At 45.8% G+C, this 16,616-nt stretch overlaps 1 long non-coding RNA gene across 1 annotated transcript in view; it reads left to right on the plus strand.

The window, feature by feature from the left end:
* The window catches only part of LOC144752172 (uncharacterized), a 993,171-nt gene that overhangs the window by 736,877 nt on the left and 239,678 nt on the right, over positions 1-16,616 (plus strand). Inside the window, exon 3 of the long non-coding RNA XR_013594037.1 lies at positions 14,608-14,785. This is a non-coding gene — a long non-coding RNA (uncharacterized LOC144752172). The remainder of the gene's footprint in view (positions 1-14,607; positions 14,786-16,616) is intronic.

Genomic DNA, 16,616 nt, shown 5'->3' on the forward strand with positions numbered 1-16,616 from the left:
CCGCCATCTTGTGCCTCCCTTGACCTCTGAGCCGCCTCGTCAGTTCCTTGGCCAGCGGGGCATTAACTCTCCCCGTTGATGCTGCCGGAGCCCCCAGCCCCCTGTCGACGCCTCTCCAGGCGCTTAGGGGCTCGTTTCAGTGTCCCAAGTCAGGATTATTATCGGGGTCTGCGCGGAGCTCCAAGCTCACACGTGTTCCCTCATCCGCTCCATGGCCACTCCCCTCCTTCTGTATCCAATGTCTTACTGAAAAACAGGTTTTATCAAGTCGTAGAAAGGTTTTACTCTTTCTGCGTACTCTAAAATGTATGTTCGACCAAAATTTTGGAATCCCAGGATTGATTGTACATTTTTTAATGATGTTGAAGGTTGAAGCAGCGCACATTTTTTTCAAAAAAATTGGCTGACAGGATTTTTTCTTCACTTGATAGCTCATATACTAAAAACAGGACACTGAGGTGGGCAATATTTGATTTTTTAAAGTTACATTTGTAGCCCTCCGACGCAAATCCCAAAATTATGGTATTCACTCTGTTCAAGTGTTCCTCTAGGTCGTCGTCCGTCAGATAAATATCATCCACATAGAACAATGCCTCTTCATCCAATTTTTAAAGTAACTCAGTTACTCTCGCCAAAACCAACCCCCGGCTGTTTTATACCCCTGGGGGAGTCACAGAAATTGCCGATTTGACCCAAGCACTGAGAGTGCTGTTCGGTACCTGCTTTGAGGCGCTATATTTTGGCAGAAAAATCCATTTGAGATATCAAGTGTTGTTTTGTATTTTTTTCGCACAATATTATTCATTAATGTGGCACTGTGTGCATTTTGGACGGCAAATGTCTTAGTGCAAGTGTTTAAATGTCTGTAATCTAAAATTAGACGATTTGAATTGTCAGGTTTCATGACTGGAAACAAAGGATTATTCATTTGAGAGGTGCGTGTTTCAATCACCCCTTGGTATTCAAGTTGATCTAAGATCTCCCTGACCTGTTTTTTAGCTTCTTGCTTTTTAGGATACCGCCTCTGTGCAGTTGGAGCATTTTTTAAAGTAATTATGTGGTGAGTTGAATCCTCATCTCACCCAACATGGTTTTTGTATAATGCTGGAGCCTGGGCTACCGCCCACTCCTGCGCATATAAGTGCTGTAAATGCATGGGAATATGGTCTGAGAGTTCTGGTAGAATTACCGTTTCTCCTTTAGGGCAATCCATGATGAATGCTGGCGGCCAATCTCATTCAGCTAACAAAATGTCATAGCCAAACGTAAGGTTCTCCCAAAAGAGACCTCTCACTTTCCTACTCTTGTCCTCCTCCATTTCATATACTTTATGGGGGACACTTACTCTAGTATCAGGTGTTTCCACCATGATTCAAGTCCTCTATCACCAGAAATTCCATCAGGTTCTGGCGAGCTATTATTACTTCTGCCGCACTGTCTAGCATCGTCTGAGCCCATTCCCCATTCAGTAGTCGCGTCCTCAGAATTCTGGGCATGTCTCATCTTTAGACCTGCAACCTTCTTCTTTTTGAACTGTGGCTTTTGCTTTGGCTTTTCTTCTTTTTTGAAAGTGTAATCCTGAGTGTGCTGCTTGTCTCTGGGCTTTGTACGCTCTTCTTGTCTTTCTGACCGTCCTTCCCTCTTGGAGTTTTTCCGATGAACCCTGAAAGGAACAAGAGGAACGTGTATCAGTATCCTGATACCTCTCAGGTTTCCTAATATTGTCCCTATTCCTGAGATTATACCTCTTTTCAGAGGGCTCCTGTGGAGGAGATCTACCTTGGGATTGAGATCTGTTTCCTTTAAATGTGTGTTGTTTTTTATTATCTCACTTCTTTTTAGAAGAAGCAGGTGTCTGCTTGGTAGTGTCCTTTTCAGAACAGCCCATTAGTTGTGGTTTTAACGCTTTCCCACCCAAACTGTCTCTGCCTAATTCTGCATATGCAGTTTCAATTATTTTTGGTAGTTAGTTAATGCTCCTGTTCTAAAGGACTAAACTCCCTTAAGCGTTGGTGGATAGCCACCGAAGCTGCTTCCCCTTTAATATTAGTTAAAAGTATGCCTGATAGCATGGCATAGTTACCTAGTAATTTCATCCCTAAGTTGAAAGTAGTCTCTGCTCCGTACTCGTTTTGTATTTGTCTTAATACATCGGGTATCACAGCTAATGAAGAAATCCATTGGTCCTGGTATAAATGGCAGCAAAGACTGTACCCCAAGTGGTACAATCCTATACTTGTTATGTTATCCCCATGGCAAGCAGATTGTTAGCATTCTGTGTTTTTCATACGGGGGAGTATTCGGGAATACTGCCTTTAGCTGTGTTATTTTCTGAGCTACCCATAATGGCATTTGTTCTCGTTTTGTGGGCATTTTGCCCATCACTGTGTGTAATGTTTGTGGTATGATTTTAGTTGCTGTACCCTGTGATTGAGTTCCATTTGTTGCAACTATTGCTGGTTGGACTGTAAATATCTTCATGAAGAATTACGTCATGTTTCTATAGATTTTAATTAAATCTTCGTGTTGTATGAGTAAGTCTCCTGGTGGCATTGTGTCAATGTCGGGATGTGGTGTGTAGGCCGCTAATATCGGCCATGTTGCCCCTTCTCCTCAGAGCGAGCTGAGTCTTACTCTTCTTCTTATATGGGGTAGGGCGCCTTTAAACCAGTATAAGTGTTCCTGGTACGTGAGTGGAACTTCATTGTCCTCGAACGGACAATATTCCTCTGGTGCATCTCCTTCTGTGTGAGAGTGAAATGTCTTTGTTCTTGCATTTGCTGCTGAGAATGTAACCCACAAATAAAATACCTCTGTTTTGTTAGATTTGTGTGCCTCAATCACATTAGCTACTATGCTACCCCTAGGTGTTAAACTATGCTCTAGCAGTTTCAGGGTGACTGTGTTTCTGATTTTTTCTGCAATCGGAATTGTGTCTGCATCTTCTTCTCCGGCTGAGAGGTGTAGATCAACTACTGGGTTATCTACTGTCACAGTCATTTTTGTAAAGAAGGAGTTTGTTCAAGGGAACTAAGATAAAGGATGTTTATGCTCAATTTTAGGAACACTGTGTCCTTCAAGCTTGATTAACCAACAGCTAATAAATAGGATTTTTGCCTAATCAGCTGTGGCAGAGTTTTGTGCCCACCCACTCCAGACGTCTCTGGTGTTTTGTGAGTAGGGGTCTCTGAGAATAGCACGACTGAACTACTCAGATTCTACTGTTAAATAAGTACCCAACCAATGTTGGCGGCACCATGTTGTGTAGTTCCAATATATCCTATGCAAGATCTGCGCATTCAGCTTATATAAACTGTGGGATTGATGGCAGACTAGTTCCGAGCACCCCCAGTGGATATGTTAGCCTGTTTGCATAAGCTAGCTCACAGTGCCACTAGAATCTCCTCTTATCGGGGAGAGAATAGTTCCTGGCAACCTCAGAAAATGTCAGCCCTGATCCCTCAGGATTGTGGAAACAATATACTACCTTTCGCTTAGTCACTTGTGATCACTTAGTTTGTCTCAGAGATACACTGAAAAAACAGTCCGGGTGTTTCAATAAGAATTTATTGAACAGTTGTTATTCTAGTGTAGAATAGATGTGCTGTTATGTTATGTTATGTTAAGGTGTGCTTATAAAGCGCTCTGTCACCGTGGGTTTCCTGGCGCTAATCTGAAACTGATGGACGCGAAGAAAGTTAACCGGATTGTGGGAAAAGCCAAGTTTTTAAAGATTTACGAAATTGAATGAGCGAGTTGGAGAATTTAAGCGAAGGAGGAAGAGAGTTCCAAAATTTGGGGGCCGAGAGTGCAAATCTCCGGCCACCGATTCTGCAGAGTTTAAAAGAGGGAACAGCCAGGAGGCGGAGGTGAGAAGATCTGAGGTTACGTGAGGGGCAGTAGGGACTGATAAGGGATTTCAGGAAGGCAGGGCAGGGGCCAGTTAGGGATTTAAAAGTGAGGCAGCCGATCTTAAAGGCTACCCTCGAAGTGACAGAGAGCCAGTGTAATTTGGTAAGAAGAGGTTGGCAGATTGCCATTTCGGAGTCCCGAAGGCCAATCTCGCTGCTTGGTTCTGGACGATCTGTAGTCTAGAAAGAAGGACCTTAGGCAGACCATGATAAAGAGAGTTCGAGAAATCCAAGCGGGAGAGGACAAGAGCCATGATGACTTGAATCAGGGCTTCGGGAGTCAAGAGATAGGCCACCTTTCTGATCCTGCGCAGCTGATACATGCAGGAAGAGACCACCATCCCTATTTGGGGTTTGAGGGATAGCTCGGAGTCAATAGTGACCCCGAGACTCTTCACCGAGGCCACAGGAGTGGGAGAGGGGCCAAGCTCTGCCGGCCAGAAATGCGGACCCCAATGGGAGGAGCTCTTGCCGGGGAGAAGGAGCTCCGTCTTCCCAGGGTTCAATTTAAGTTGGTTCTGGCTCATCCACTGAAGAATGTGGACCATAACCGCCTGGAAGTTAGAAATAGCAGAAAGAGAGTCAAGAGGAAAGATGAGTTGCAGGTCGTCAGCGTAATTAAAGACGGTGACGTCCCACTGCCTCAGAGAAAAAAGAAGAGGTTGAAGATATAGATTGAAAAGAAGAGGAGATAAGGAAGAGCCCTGGGGGACCCCGCAGAGTGAGTGCTCCCTAGGTGCCCTAAAAGTGCCCAGGCTGACTGTCTGAGACCTCCCGGTCAGGAAGGATTCGACCCATGCCAGCGCCAGGCCATGGATGCCGGCCTGTTCGATACGGTGGAGAAGGATGTTATGGTCCACCGTGTCGAAGGCGGCCGACAGATCCAAAAGGACCAGGGCCTGGGGGGTACCCCTGTCAGCGCCGTCTCTAAGAGCATCCAAAACAGCCAGGATCACTACCTCCGTGGAGTGGCCAGATGTAAAACCGGCCTGGTTGGCTTCAAGGAAGTTGGAGCTCTCGATGAACTGAGAGATACAGGCGGTGACGTGGGCTTCCAGAATTTTAGAGAAGTAGGGCAGAAGGGAGATAGGCCGGTAGTTCGCCAAGGCTGCGGGGTCGGCTCCAGGTTTCTTCAATAGAGGCACCAGGACGGCTGCCTTGAAAGAGCTAGGCACCGAGCCAGAAGAGAGAGAAGAGTTCAACAGGGGGAGAATACTATCAGGAAGAGAGAGGCATATGTCCCGTAGTATGGATGGTGGACAGCAATCGTCCGGAGAGCCGGATTTTACCCGAGCGGCCAGTGTGGCCAAAGATTTTGAATCAAGAGGGGGGAGGTGTGTGAGAGAGAGTGCGTTGGGAGGGGGACAGACAGAGTCGGTGCCAGGAGGGGTGTCCGGAATGGTGTCCTTGATCATAACAATTTTCTCTAAGAAAAACGTGCTGAGAGCATTGCATGACTCCTGTGTAGGGGCCTGGGTCGGGAGCGTCCTGGAGTCGGAGGTAAATTCATCAAGGACTCTGAAGATCTCCTTCGATTTACAGGGGGCAGATAAGATTTTTTTAGAGGCATATGCTGTTTTGGCCGCAGTGATGGCTTTTTTGTATTTATTGCGAGCGGCCACATAGGTGTCTCTGCTCGTGGGGCAGTAGGCTCTTCTCCACTTACGCTCCAATTGGCGTAGCTCCAGGTGTTGGGTTTTCAGTTGGGGGTCGAACCATTTGTGGGAGTTTCTATGCCGAGAGCGGGGAAACTTGGTTAATGGAGCAAAGATATCGCTGGCTGACATAAGCCAGTGGGAGATGTTACCGTCTAGCTCATCAATGCGGATATCGTTAGGGAGGGAGGGACAGGACTGAGACAGATGGGAGAGAAATTTAGAAGAGTCGACAGCCCTCCACTTGCGGGCGACACCACCCTCCAGAGGGGGGGCCCTGATGTTACCATCGACAGAGATTATAGTCTCGATCAAGGAGTGGTCAGACCACACACAGGGAGTGATCTGCGGGCAAGAAGACTTCACCCCATGAATCCAGATATGGTCGAGGATATGGCCACCGCTATGGGTGGGGAACTTAAGGAGTTGTGTAAAATTTAGGCTCGAGAGAGTTTCGAATAGCTCAGTGGCATGCGGCCCGGCATCCTTGTGTTGGAACCAGTAATTGAAATCGCCGAAAATGGCGACACGAGGGGAGGAGATGGTGAGATTGGCAAGCTGCTCAGTGAAGGATGAGGGAAAGGAGGGCATAGAGAGAGGGGGGCGGTACAGTATTATAACAGTGACTGCACCCACCTCGGTTCCCAGGCTGAGAACCAGGTTATCCACTTCGGGGAGGGTCATGGAGGCGGTAGCGATGGTTTTTAGATTCTTGCGAATTACCGCTGCCACCCCACCACCGGGACGGGCTCCAGGGCGGTTAGCATTCAGCAGATAGTAGTCAAGGGGTAATGCCGCCAAGATATCAGGGAGGGAGTCGTCGGTGAGCCATGTTTCTGATAATAAAAGAACATCTGGACTCTCAGCCAAGAGTAGGAGGAAGATGTCAGTTTGGTGTCTTACAAGAGACCGGGTGTTTAGGTATAGTATTCGGATGTGTGAGTCATTGGGGACGGAAAGAGTATGTAGCGCATCCGATCCCAGGTGGGAAGGAATATTCCCCGTGATTCCCAGTGTAGAGATGCGAGCTCTGACAGCGGGCGGAAGAGAGCATGGGTAGAGTTGTAGGCTCTTTAGAGCAGAGGGAGTGTAAGAAATCGCGGCGGCAGCATCCCAGGCCCCTGGGCCCGTCCGGCCGCGGACGGGCGCAGACGGGCTTAACTCAGGCGCAACTCCGGCGCGCCTACGACGCGCCCGCTGCGCTCGTCCGCTGCGCTGACGCATGATGGATGTTTAAATAGGATGATGACGAGGGGGGTGTGGCGAAGATGGATCTCGCCGACCAGCCCTACCCAAGATGGCGCCCACGGCCGCTGGGGAGCACCGTTAAGCGGTGAGGCAACAGCGGGTGGCTTGGCAGCTAGAGAGGTGACAAGCAGATTAAGAGGTGAGAGGCACTGCTAGTAGTCAGCAGGACAAAGGTGGGAGTGATTTTAAAAGTAATGTCAACCGCTCGTAGTCAGCGGGACAGGAGTCAGGAAGCTAGGTTACACTGCTCGCAGTCAGCAGGGTGAGACAAAGAGTTAAAATTAGGTTGCGGTAACGCAGTAACGCTCCAACAGTCGCACGCAAGCCCTCTGCCACCGGGCTGCTTACGATCACTGGAGGAGGAAGGGAGTAGATCCTAAATAGGATGATGACGAGGGGGGTGTGGCGAAGATGGATCTCGCCGACCAGCCCTACCCAAGATGGCGCCCACGGCCGCTGGGGAGCACCGTTAAGCGGTGAGGCAACAGCGGGTGGCTTGGCAGCTAGAGAGGTGACAAGCAGATTAAGAGGTGAGAGGCACTGCTAGTAGTCAGCAGGACAAAGGTGGGAGTGATTTTAAAAGTAATGTCAACCGCTCGTAGTCAGCGGGACAGGAGTCAGGAAGCTAGGTTACACTGCTCGCAGTCAGCAGGGTGAGACAAAGAGTTAAAATTAGGTTGCGGTAACGCAGTAACGCTCCAACAGTCGCACGCAAGCCCTCTGCCACCGGGCTGCTTACGACCATTAGACAGTTGCAGAGATATATGATTAGCAGTGCTACGAAAGTAAAGGGATGGTACAGTTCTACCATTTTGCAGTAATCATGAATATATACAATTACATAAAACACTTGATAAATGTGTGTACTCCCGCAATGCCTTCCTAACTAGATGTACCTAAATGTACCTAGCATCTGTGTAGGTGTTATGCCAAGAATCCCTCTAGTATCTAGTCAATCCCATTACCTGAGAAAGGAGAGAATTTGGGACCCTGTCTCGGTCTCGAGTTGGACACCCCGCGAGGGATGTTAGACCACTGCTAGCTGGAATGTATGCATGCAGGAACCTTAGCGTCTCTGGTCAGTGTGTCAGCCGGAAAGTCACGGTCTCCTCTGTCTTCCTAAGCATGACATGATGTATATATATCTCAAATATAAAGAAAGGGGTCCAATACACCAAAGGGATAGGACACCATACAAGATGTTAAAGTCTAGAAATAATTCCCTTTGGGATTTTCTTGTAGCATACCAGCTTTCCAAGCAGCATCCAAACTTCACTCACACACTACTTGCATTCAATTCACAGAGGGTCAGTCTATTAAGTTGCCAGAAAAATAGTTCTCCATGTGCTGTTATTAAAAAATATTTCTTTCCTAATGGAATTTATTAGATTGGTTTGCATCAGACACAATTATATAAAAAAATATATCACATCAATATAACACATTAAAAACAATCAGCATAAAAATACAATATATAAAAAAAACGATTGATGTAGCTAGACAACAGTACATAAATCCATCATCAATGACAAAAAGTGATATAGTGCACAATCAATTTCATAGGAACATATTATACGTGGGCCAAAGAGCGACGCATTTTCGGAGTGTTAACACAGGTCCAACCTCCTTCTTTACCCAAACCCAGAGCTAGGACTCTTTTGCAGTATCTTCGTGACTCAGACGCTCAGGTTATCATCCTTCAAGAGACACATCTGGTTCAGGTTGAAATCGATGCATTGGTTAAGGTCAATAAATGGATTCACTTTGCGATCTCTACTTCTCAGTCCCTGTCCTCTAGAGGTGTATCGCTTATTTTCAAGAAACATCTTAAAGCTAAGCTCTTAGACTCAAAAGAGGACCCTGATGGTAGATGGGCTATTGTTTCTCTTTATATTTTGGGCTTTCAATTAACAATTGTGGGGTATTATGGCCCTAATCAAGACGATCCATCTATCTTGAGGACCATCTTTTCCCACCTCTTGTCCTACCAAGAGCCTGTAATATTTGCTGGGGACTTTAACATCGTTTTAGACCCCATTTTGGATAAAACTCACAATAACAGATCCAAAGTCCCGTCGAAGTCAAGATCCTTTTTGTTAAATGCAATGAAGCAATATGGGTATGTGGATATCTGGAGGCTCAACAGCATGGCATCTCATTCAGAAATTATAAGTATCACCACCAATCGAGAATAGACTACATACTAATTAATCCGAGTTTGGTAGACGCTGTCAAGACCATTAAATACCTTCCCCTACATTTATCAGACCACTCGGCTGTGGTACTGGAACTTACGACCCCCTTAACAGCGCCGCTAAGGATTTGGTCTTTTAACCGTTCACTACTCTCTCACTCTGAAGATGTACTATTCTTAAAAACTGAGGTAGCGCATTTCTTGAAGATAAATTTAGGCTCTGCTAGTATTGGAGTTGTCTGGGACTCTCTTAAGGCGTTTTTGAGAGGACTAATTACAGCTAAAGTAGCCTATAGAAGAAAAAAGTATAGAGAGGTCGTCGCTTTGGTGGAGGAGAATATAGCCATGGTCCAGCTCGAGATTGACTCTAAAACTAGTTCCACGGATGATGTTTTGATACCCCTGCGCGAAAGACTACTCTCCTTAAAGGGTCAACTAGCTTCAACTCTCAACCAGAGATTACAAGAAAGATGGGAGGCCAGTAAGATTGCGCATTTCCAGTATGGGGAGGGGGCTGGGAAGTTATTGGCATGGAAGGCCAAAACGGATCGGGTCCGTAACAACATTGACCTGATCAAAGTTAATGAGGTCCCTCTATCTGCGGATGTTGATATCAGAACAGCATTCAAAGAATATTTTCAAGCCATTTACCGGGAAGACAAAATATTAGATCCTGTTACCATCAAAGATTGGCTTGGAAAAATCTCCCTCCCATGTCTTTCTGTTGACCAGAGTGAGAAGCTAGAGAGTGAAATCTCGGAAGACGAAGTGAGGAGAGCCATTCAGAGTGCCAAGAAAGGGAAAGCATCTGGGCCAGATGGCCTACCTGCAGAAATTTATAGATCATTGGAGCAAGAGCTTGTCCCTTTTTTGACAATCCTATTTAACCAGATTCTTTTGGACAGGTGCCTCCTCCAGTGTCATGAGATAACGCTTCCATTACTGTAATATTAAAACCTGGGAAGCCATCAACGTCGTGTTGTTCATACAGACCAATCTCGATTCTAAATGGGGATTACAAGATATTCTCATCCATTCTTGCAAATAGACTAGCCTTAGTTGCACCCTTCATTTTACATCCAGATCAGAAGTGGTTCGTCAAGGGGCGACAGCTCTTCAAATTGACCTATGACTTAATAGGAGCTATAGATCTGGCAGTTTTGGAGTCTCTCCCACTGGCGGTTCTTACGTTGGATGCCACTAAGGCCTTCGACAGGGTCAACTGGCTGTACCTGTCGGAGGCCTTGGCTAAGTTCAACGTGGGAGGAGGATTCCGTCGAGCAATCAATCTTCTCTACCGAAATCCCAAGGCCTCTGTTCTGGTCAATGGGATAATGTCTGACCCCATTGACATCTCAAGGGGAACTCGACAGGGCTTCCCACTCTCTCCACTTCTTTTCGATCTTTATGCTAAACCATTTGCCCAGAGTTTGAGGGACAGTGTTGACATCAAAGGGTTCGCATGTAGCGGTTGGGAGAGAAAGGTGGCCCTATATGCGGACGACATCCTCATCTTCACGTCCGCACCCCATTTGGCCCTTCCTGTAATATTCAAACTGGCATCGGAGTTTGGGGAGGTGTCCGGTTACGAGATTAATTCATCAAAAACTGAGATGATGACCTGGAACATCGACCAGAGTTCTTTTAGTTTCGGCATTCTGCTGGGTAAGGAGATGAGGTATCTAGGCCTTGATATTGTTGGGGATATAGATCAGATCGCCACTAACAACTTCTCGAAAGTGGCTAAGGAATGCCGCAAGTTGCTCCAAAATTGGGCGTATCTCCCGTTGTCTTTACTGGGTAGGATTACTCTTGTTAAGATGTCTATTTTACCCAAGATTACCTTTTTATTTAACACTATCCCTTTACACTTTGAACCCCTTTTTATTAATAAACTACAGGCCAACATTAATACCTTCATCTGGAACAACCACCTTCCAAGAATTTCTTGGAAGAAAATCAGGAGACGTAGGGATAAGGGTGGGCTTGCAGCCCCTGACTTGCAGATCTACGCCTGGGCCTTCCAGCTATCTCATGCAAGGATGTTAATAAAAAATCCATCTGACCATGGAGTTGGTTCCATCTTTTCTACATTGTTGATGGCAGAGGGGGTGAGCCAGTCAAGCTTCCTTTTTAAATTTGGAGATCCCAAGTTTTAAAAAAGTCAAACTGAAAATCTTACGGGGTATGACAAGAAGTTGGGCCCAGTTAACAAAAGTTATTAAAATAGGGTACTATGGTAGTAAAGCGCCTCTGTGGGGCCTTCCCGATAGTCCAGCTTGGCTGGGTGATGTACTTGCTCTACCTATTAGAGATGCTGGACTTCTGGTGTTGGGAGAATTATTTGTTGATGGTGTTTTGTTACCCTGGGACTGAACTTTTCCAGACTTAAATACTTGCAAATATCCAGTTGGTCTAGATCATATAGAGCTTTACCATCTTGAGGAACTCAATTTCTATTAGGTACACACAGTAATCTCATCACCCTTCTAGTTAATAAGCCTCCCACTAAGAAGGAGATTTCATGTTGGTATAACCTAATTCTAGAAGAACTGGATGGCTACCGGATCAGCTTTGGTCAACACATCTAAATAACCCCAACCTGCAAGATCTTTGGATTACATCATGGATTACATCATGTGGTATGATGTGGGATATCGTCAAGCCGGCATGGTTACGCAGAAACCACATCTTTACTATTCATCAAGCTTACTATTTGCCCTCACGACTTTCTAAATTTAATCAGGGAAATACGGTGGCTTGTGCGAGATGTGGGCTTTTGGCCGCAGCTCACACACACATGTTTTTTGAGTGCCCTCATCTTTCCCTATTTTGGGAAGCCATAAGTAAGACCCTTTCAACATCAATCGGTACCAATATTGTTCTAGACCTCACCTCGGTAATTTTTGGCATAGTGGAAAGGGTTCCCACATCGGCAAGGAAGGTGATTTTTTATTCTATCCTGCTTGCTAGGAGGGAGATATGTAAGAAATGGAAAGACTCTCTACCTCCCTCAATTAATGACTGGTACATTTTGGCCCTACATGTCTCCAGGTTAGATTTGGCCAGAGCTGGGAACAATGACAAAAGATCTTTCTGGCATCTCCTGAGGTGGGATCATTGAGAACCTGTTTTTTTTTCCCAGGTCCAATGATTAAGCCATCATTCCCATCTTTGGGTATAGCCGAATTTTGATGCTTTACTAGCATCTTGGCTGCACTCCTAAGACCCCCATATGTTTTTCTGTCTTTGCGATCAAGGCTGGTCTATGCACTAGTGCTGAGGGATGAAGGCCCAGTTCCACTACCACACCCCCCCAGTCGAAAGAACTGAGGCAGCATGGTGCTTGTATACCAGTGGGTTGCACAATCAGAACCTAGGTGGCATATGAGAACACAAAAATAAATAACAAAAAAAATTCCTCCTATCAAAATTCTCCTTGTTTGCTTTCACCTTCTTCTCCTCTATTAATCTCCAATCATCTTCAACTGTGACCTTACCCCATTTAGACTCTGGGTCATTAATCCACATCATTTCTTCAAGCATGTTGGGATGTGTTCCCAGAAAAATTCAATTGTGGATTTTGCCATGGTATAATGTGAAGTAGCCCGTTATGCCTAAACCCTCTCACAGACTTTCTCTTGTCAATTTTAGCCACATATATGGTTTCCTTCAACACAATTAAATTGCTCCACCATACTATTTGTCTCCGGATGATATAGTGCACACCTTTTGTGAGCCTGATATAAGTGCACTCCAACCAATGCACAACAACACAAAAAAACAGCAGTTACAGTTATTCCTTTAGTGAAACCCTGGTGTACTAATTATCAAGGCTCACCTGAAGTTCCCAACTGGAACGAGAGACAAGAAGTTGAGGAGCCGGTCCACACTTCCTGCTATCACTTAGTATGCCCAACTCAGTCAAAGCAAGACCAGTGTACAGGGGGAAGAGGGGAAACAAGGAAAGGAGAAATGGAGACGATCATTCGGTGTGACTAGGGCAGCAAGCAGTCGTCATTGGAAATTGTGTGTGACCCTGCAAATAGAGAACCAGAGTAAGATGGCGCAAGGGGAAAAGTTTAACAGGTTTATATGAAACAACTAAATGTATAACTATCTTCACTACCTGATTTACTTGCCTCTTCCACTATAATCCAAATGAATTCCCTCAGGAGTCAAAATAACTCTGTAATGAAAAGACAAAATGCAAAGACAGAGATAAGTCAGTGTATACATTTCCCTTATGCAATTTAAGAGTTCATGGCAACTTTCTCACCTTTACTACAGAATAATGAAAAGGAAAAATATAGCCCATAAGTAATTGTCATGATACTTATATTCACTGGTCATGAATGATCTAAGTGTAAAATTGAGTGACAGAAAACATGCAAAAAAGTGCAGGCTAATGTATTGTTTTCTTAAATGCGGGAAATTACTCACTGACTGCAAAGCTCAGCTGCAGCCATGAACAAGCAACAAAAAGTATACAGATGCCCAACTGAGCCAAAAGGGATTTAGGGCCAGATGTAGGTAATCTCAATTTACCTATTCTTAAGTACCGAATCATACCGATTCGGTATTTAAGAATAGGTAAATGGGATGTAGCTAATAATTCGGTAATAATTACCGAATCGTTATGATTCGGTAATTTACCGATACAGTATTATAAGGAATTGGTAATTTACCGATTCCTTAAAATACCGAACCGGTAAATTACCGACTGGCAGATGCATCAAAGTTATGTTTTGCGAGTCTTTAATAGCGAATTTTAAGGAATCGCTATTAAAGACTCGCAAAACGGGATGCATGTAGGAATCGCAATGTTATTAGCTATTCCTAAAGATTCCTTATTAGCGATTCGGTAATAGCTAATCGCTAATAAGGAATGGCTTTCCCATTCATTCCTATGAGCCTAAAGGCCCATAGGAATGAATGGGAAAGCCATTCCTTATTAGCGGGTAGCTATTACCGAATCGCTAATGTTCCGCTATTTCAAGGGTGCCAGGGTGTCCAAAGGACACCCTGTTGCACCCCTGAAATGGACCTGTGCACAAATGTTACACACACACATGCCCTAAGGGCATGTGTGTGCGCAACATGTAACTTTGAAAAATGCACAAAAGTGCATTTTTCAAAGTTTTAGCAAATTACCACGAAGTTCAACTTTATGGTAATTTGCTCCCCCTATTAGCGAATTCGCTATTTTTTGGGGTTTCATGCATTGCATTTAAGGAATCTCATTTTGGGATTCCTTAAATGCAAGAGCAATTTAAGGAATCGCTATTTAGAGATTCCTTAAATTGCGATTTCTGCATTTGGGATGATGCATCCCAAATGCAAAAATACCGCATCGACCTGCGAATTTGCAATGTAGGGCCCCCTACATCCCAAATGCCCAATACCGGTCGGTAACGGCCGAAATTCGGTAATTTCGGCCGTTACCGACCGGTATTGGGCCACATACATCTGGCCCTTAGTCAGATAAATAATTAGTGCCCTTACGTTAAGCTTTCTGATTATTGCTGCAGCGCAAGCGGGTTAACACAACAGCATATACTTCGATTCTTTTCAATTTTTCTTCTTTTGTCATTCACAGAAATACCGCCGAAATAGCACCGAAGGAACTGACACCGGCAACACAGCCCCCTGGGGAGGAGAGGGGGGTCCCACGTGTCGAGAATAGACCAAGAGACGCTGAAACTGATGACCGCTGTCTGAACACACCGGCGTATGGAGCGAGGAATCACAAGGCAGGACACCGTGATGACTTGGAAGTAGGTTAGAGAACCTGGATGTGAAGGAAACGCTTGCAGAACTAGAATGCAAAGCACCCCTTCCGTCTTGTCGGGTGCTTTTAAACCCAAGCGGCTCAGCCCCTGCTGCAATGTGTCGCTGGGCTGGGGCAGTCCCAACACTAATTCTTCTCACAATATAATGTTGCTCCCCTCCGCATCTTCTTATATGAACAGTACTGTTTGTAGCATCCTGCTACAAAGAACCACAGGCACAGGTCCTTATATCTCAGAGCTTTATTTAATACAACTTGTCTCGACCCTGTCCCTACTCTAACTGCCCTCATCCTGTTCTGACCCCTCCTCTTCCCCTCAGCCCATCTAGCTCCGCCCATCCCAGCTACTAGACTGTCAACTATATTACATCTCCCCCTTTCTTAACAAAATGAGTTTAATGTCTTCAGTGTTCGCAATTCTTCAATCCACCACACGGGTCGGTGGACGGCCTGTTTTTCAAACTCCAGTAGTGTCGAATCAGTGGTGGGCTTGGCTTTGGTCAATCTTTCTGTTGTCTTGATCAAGGCATTCTTGACCACGTTGCGTGTGAACTGTTTACTCTCACGGTCCGCAGTCCTCATGTTTCCTTCCGGTGGTGTGACTACGGTTGGTTCAGATGCTCGATCTCTTTCACGAGTGGATAATGTTCCGGTCCTCTTCCGAGCACCCACATCTACTTTTGCTTCCTTTTGTCTTGTCCGGCCGAGGGCAACACTGCCCTCAAATTCAGAGTCATGTATACCAGACAGTACGGTGTTACCTGATGAGACTGTCTTGGTTTGGTTCGGTAACTCATTCGCCGCATCTACCCTTACTTCCTTTTGGCTAGCCCGGTCGAGAGCAACACTGCCCACCAATTCAGGGTCATGTATGCCAGACAGTACGGGGCTACCTGATGAGACGGTCTTGGTTTGGTTCAATAACTCGTTCACGGCCTCGGGTTGTCTGGCGAGCTCGTGAGCTATCGGTGCATAGGCATGTTTCTCTCTCATCTGATGATCTCTCTCTCCTGACACGTCCGGCTTTCCTTGCGGAGTGACTGGCTGGTCCCTTCCCGTCCGGTTACTAAGGTCCACTGTCTCTGTTTTCCTTTTGTAGGTCCTGTGAGTCAGCCTCGCGGACCCCTTCAGGGGTGACGGTGTCTGATCTGTGTCTGGATATACTTGTGACTGACATGACAGGTTGTCAGGTGGAGTGACTGAGTATTCAGAGACCTTAGTGTGTGACATGTTGCTCTTGACGGGAAGGATGTCCTTCGGTTCCATGGTGTGTTCGGGTGGTTGACGCCATGTCTGTTGTCGGGACCATGACTTGGTCGACTCACGGGATTGGACAGACATGTTCTCTGGGTCAGAGAAGTCTCTTGTCGACTTCCAGGATCGGGCAGATGCGCTCTCTGAATCAGAGGAGGTCCGGGCCATACCCCTTTTAAAGGATCGGACAGACACGCTCTCTGAACCAGAGGAGTTCCTGGCCATAGACGTGCTTTCTGGGTCAGAGAAGTCTTTTGTCAACTTCCAGGATTGGATGGATGTGCGCTCCGCGTCAGAGAGAGCCTTCTTCCCATTCCTTCTCAAATGTTTCTTTGAAACTGTCTTGTGTAATGTATTTTTGAATTCCGTAGTCCGTGACAAATTGCTCTTTCCCTTTGAATTGTCTTTGGGATGTTTCTCCGTGTGCCTTTGTTGGAGCATCTTCAATGCTGTCTCATTTGGGGGGTTGTTTGATGACCCCATGCTTGTTCCTTGTGCTTGATCCCAAGCTTTTGCCTCTTTGTCCTTCTCGCCTGAAGTTAACGATTTCCTCTCCGTTTCTT

The sequence above is a fragment of the Lissotriton helveticus genome, chromosome 4_2, assembly GCF_964261635.1.
Source record: "Lissotriton helveticus chromosome 4_2, aLisHel1.1, whole genome shotgun sequence".
Classification (NCBI taxonomy): domain Eukaryota; kingdom Metazoa; phylum Chordata; class Amphibia; order Caudata; family Salamandridae; genus Lissotriton; species Lissotriton helveticus.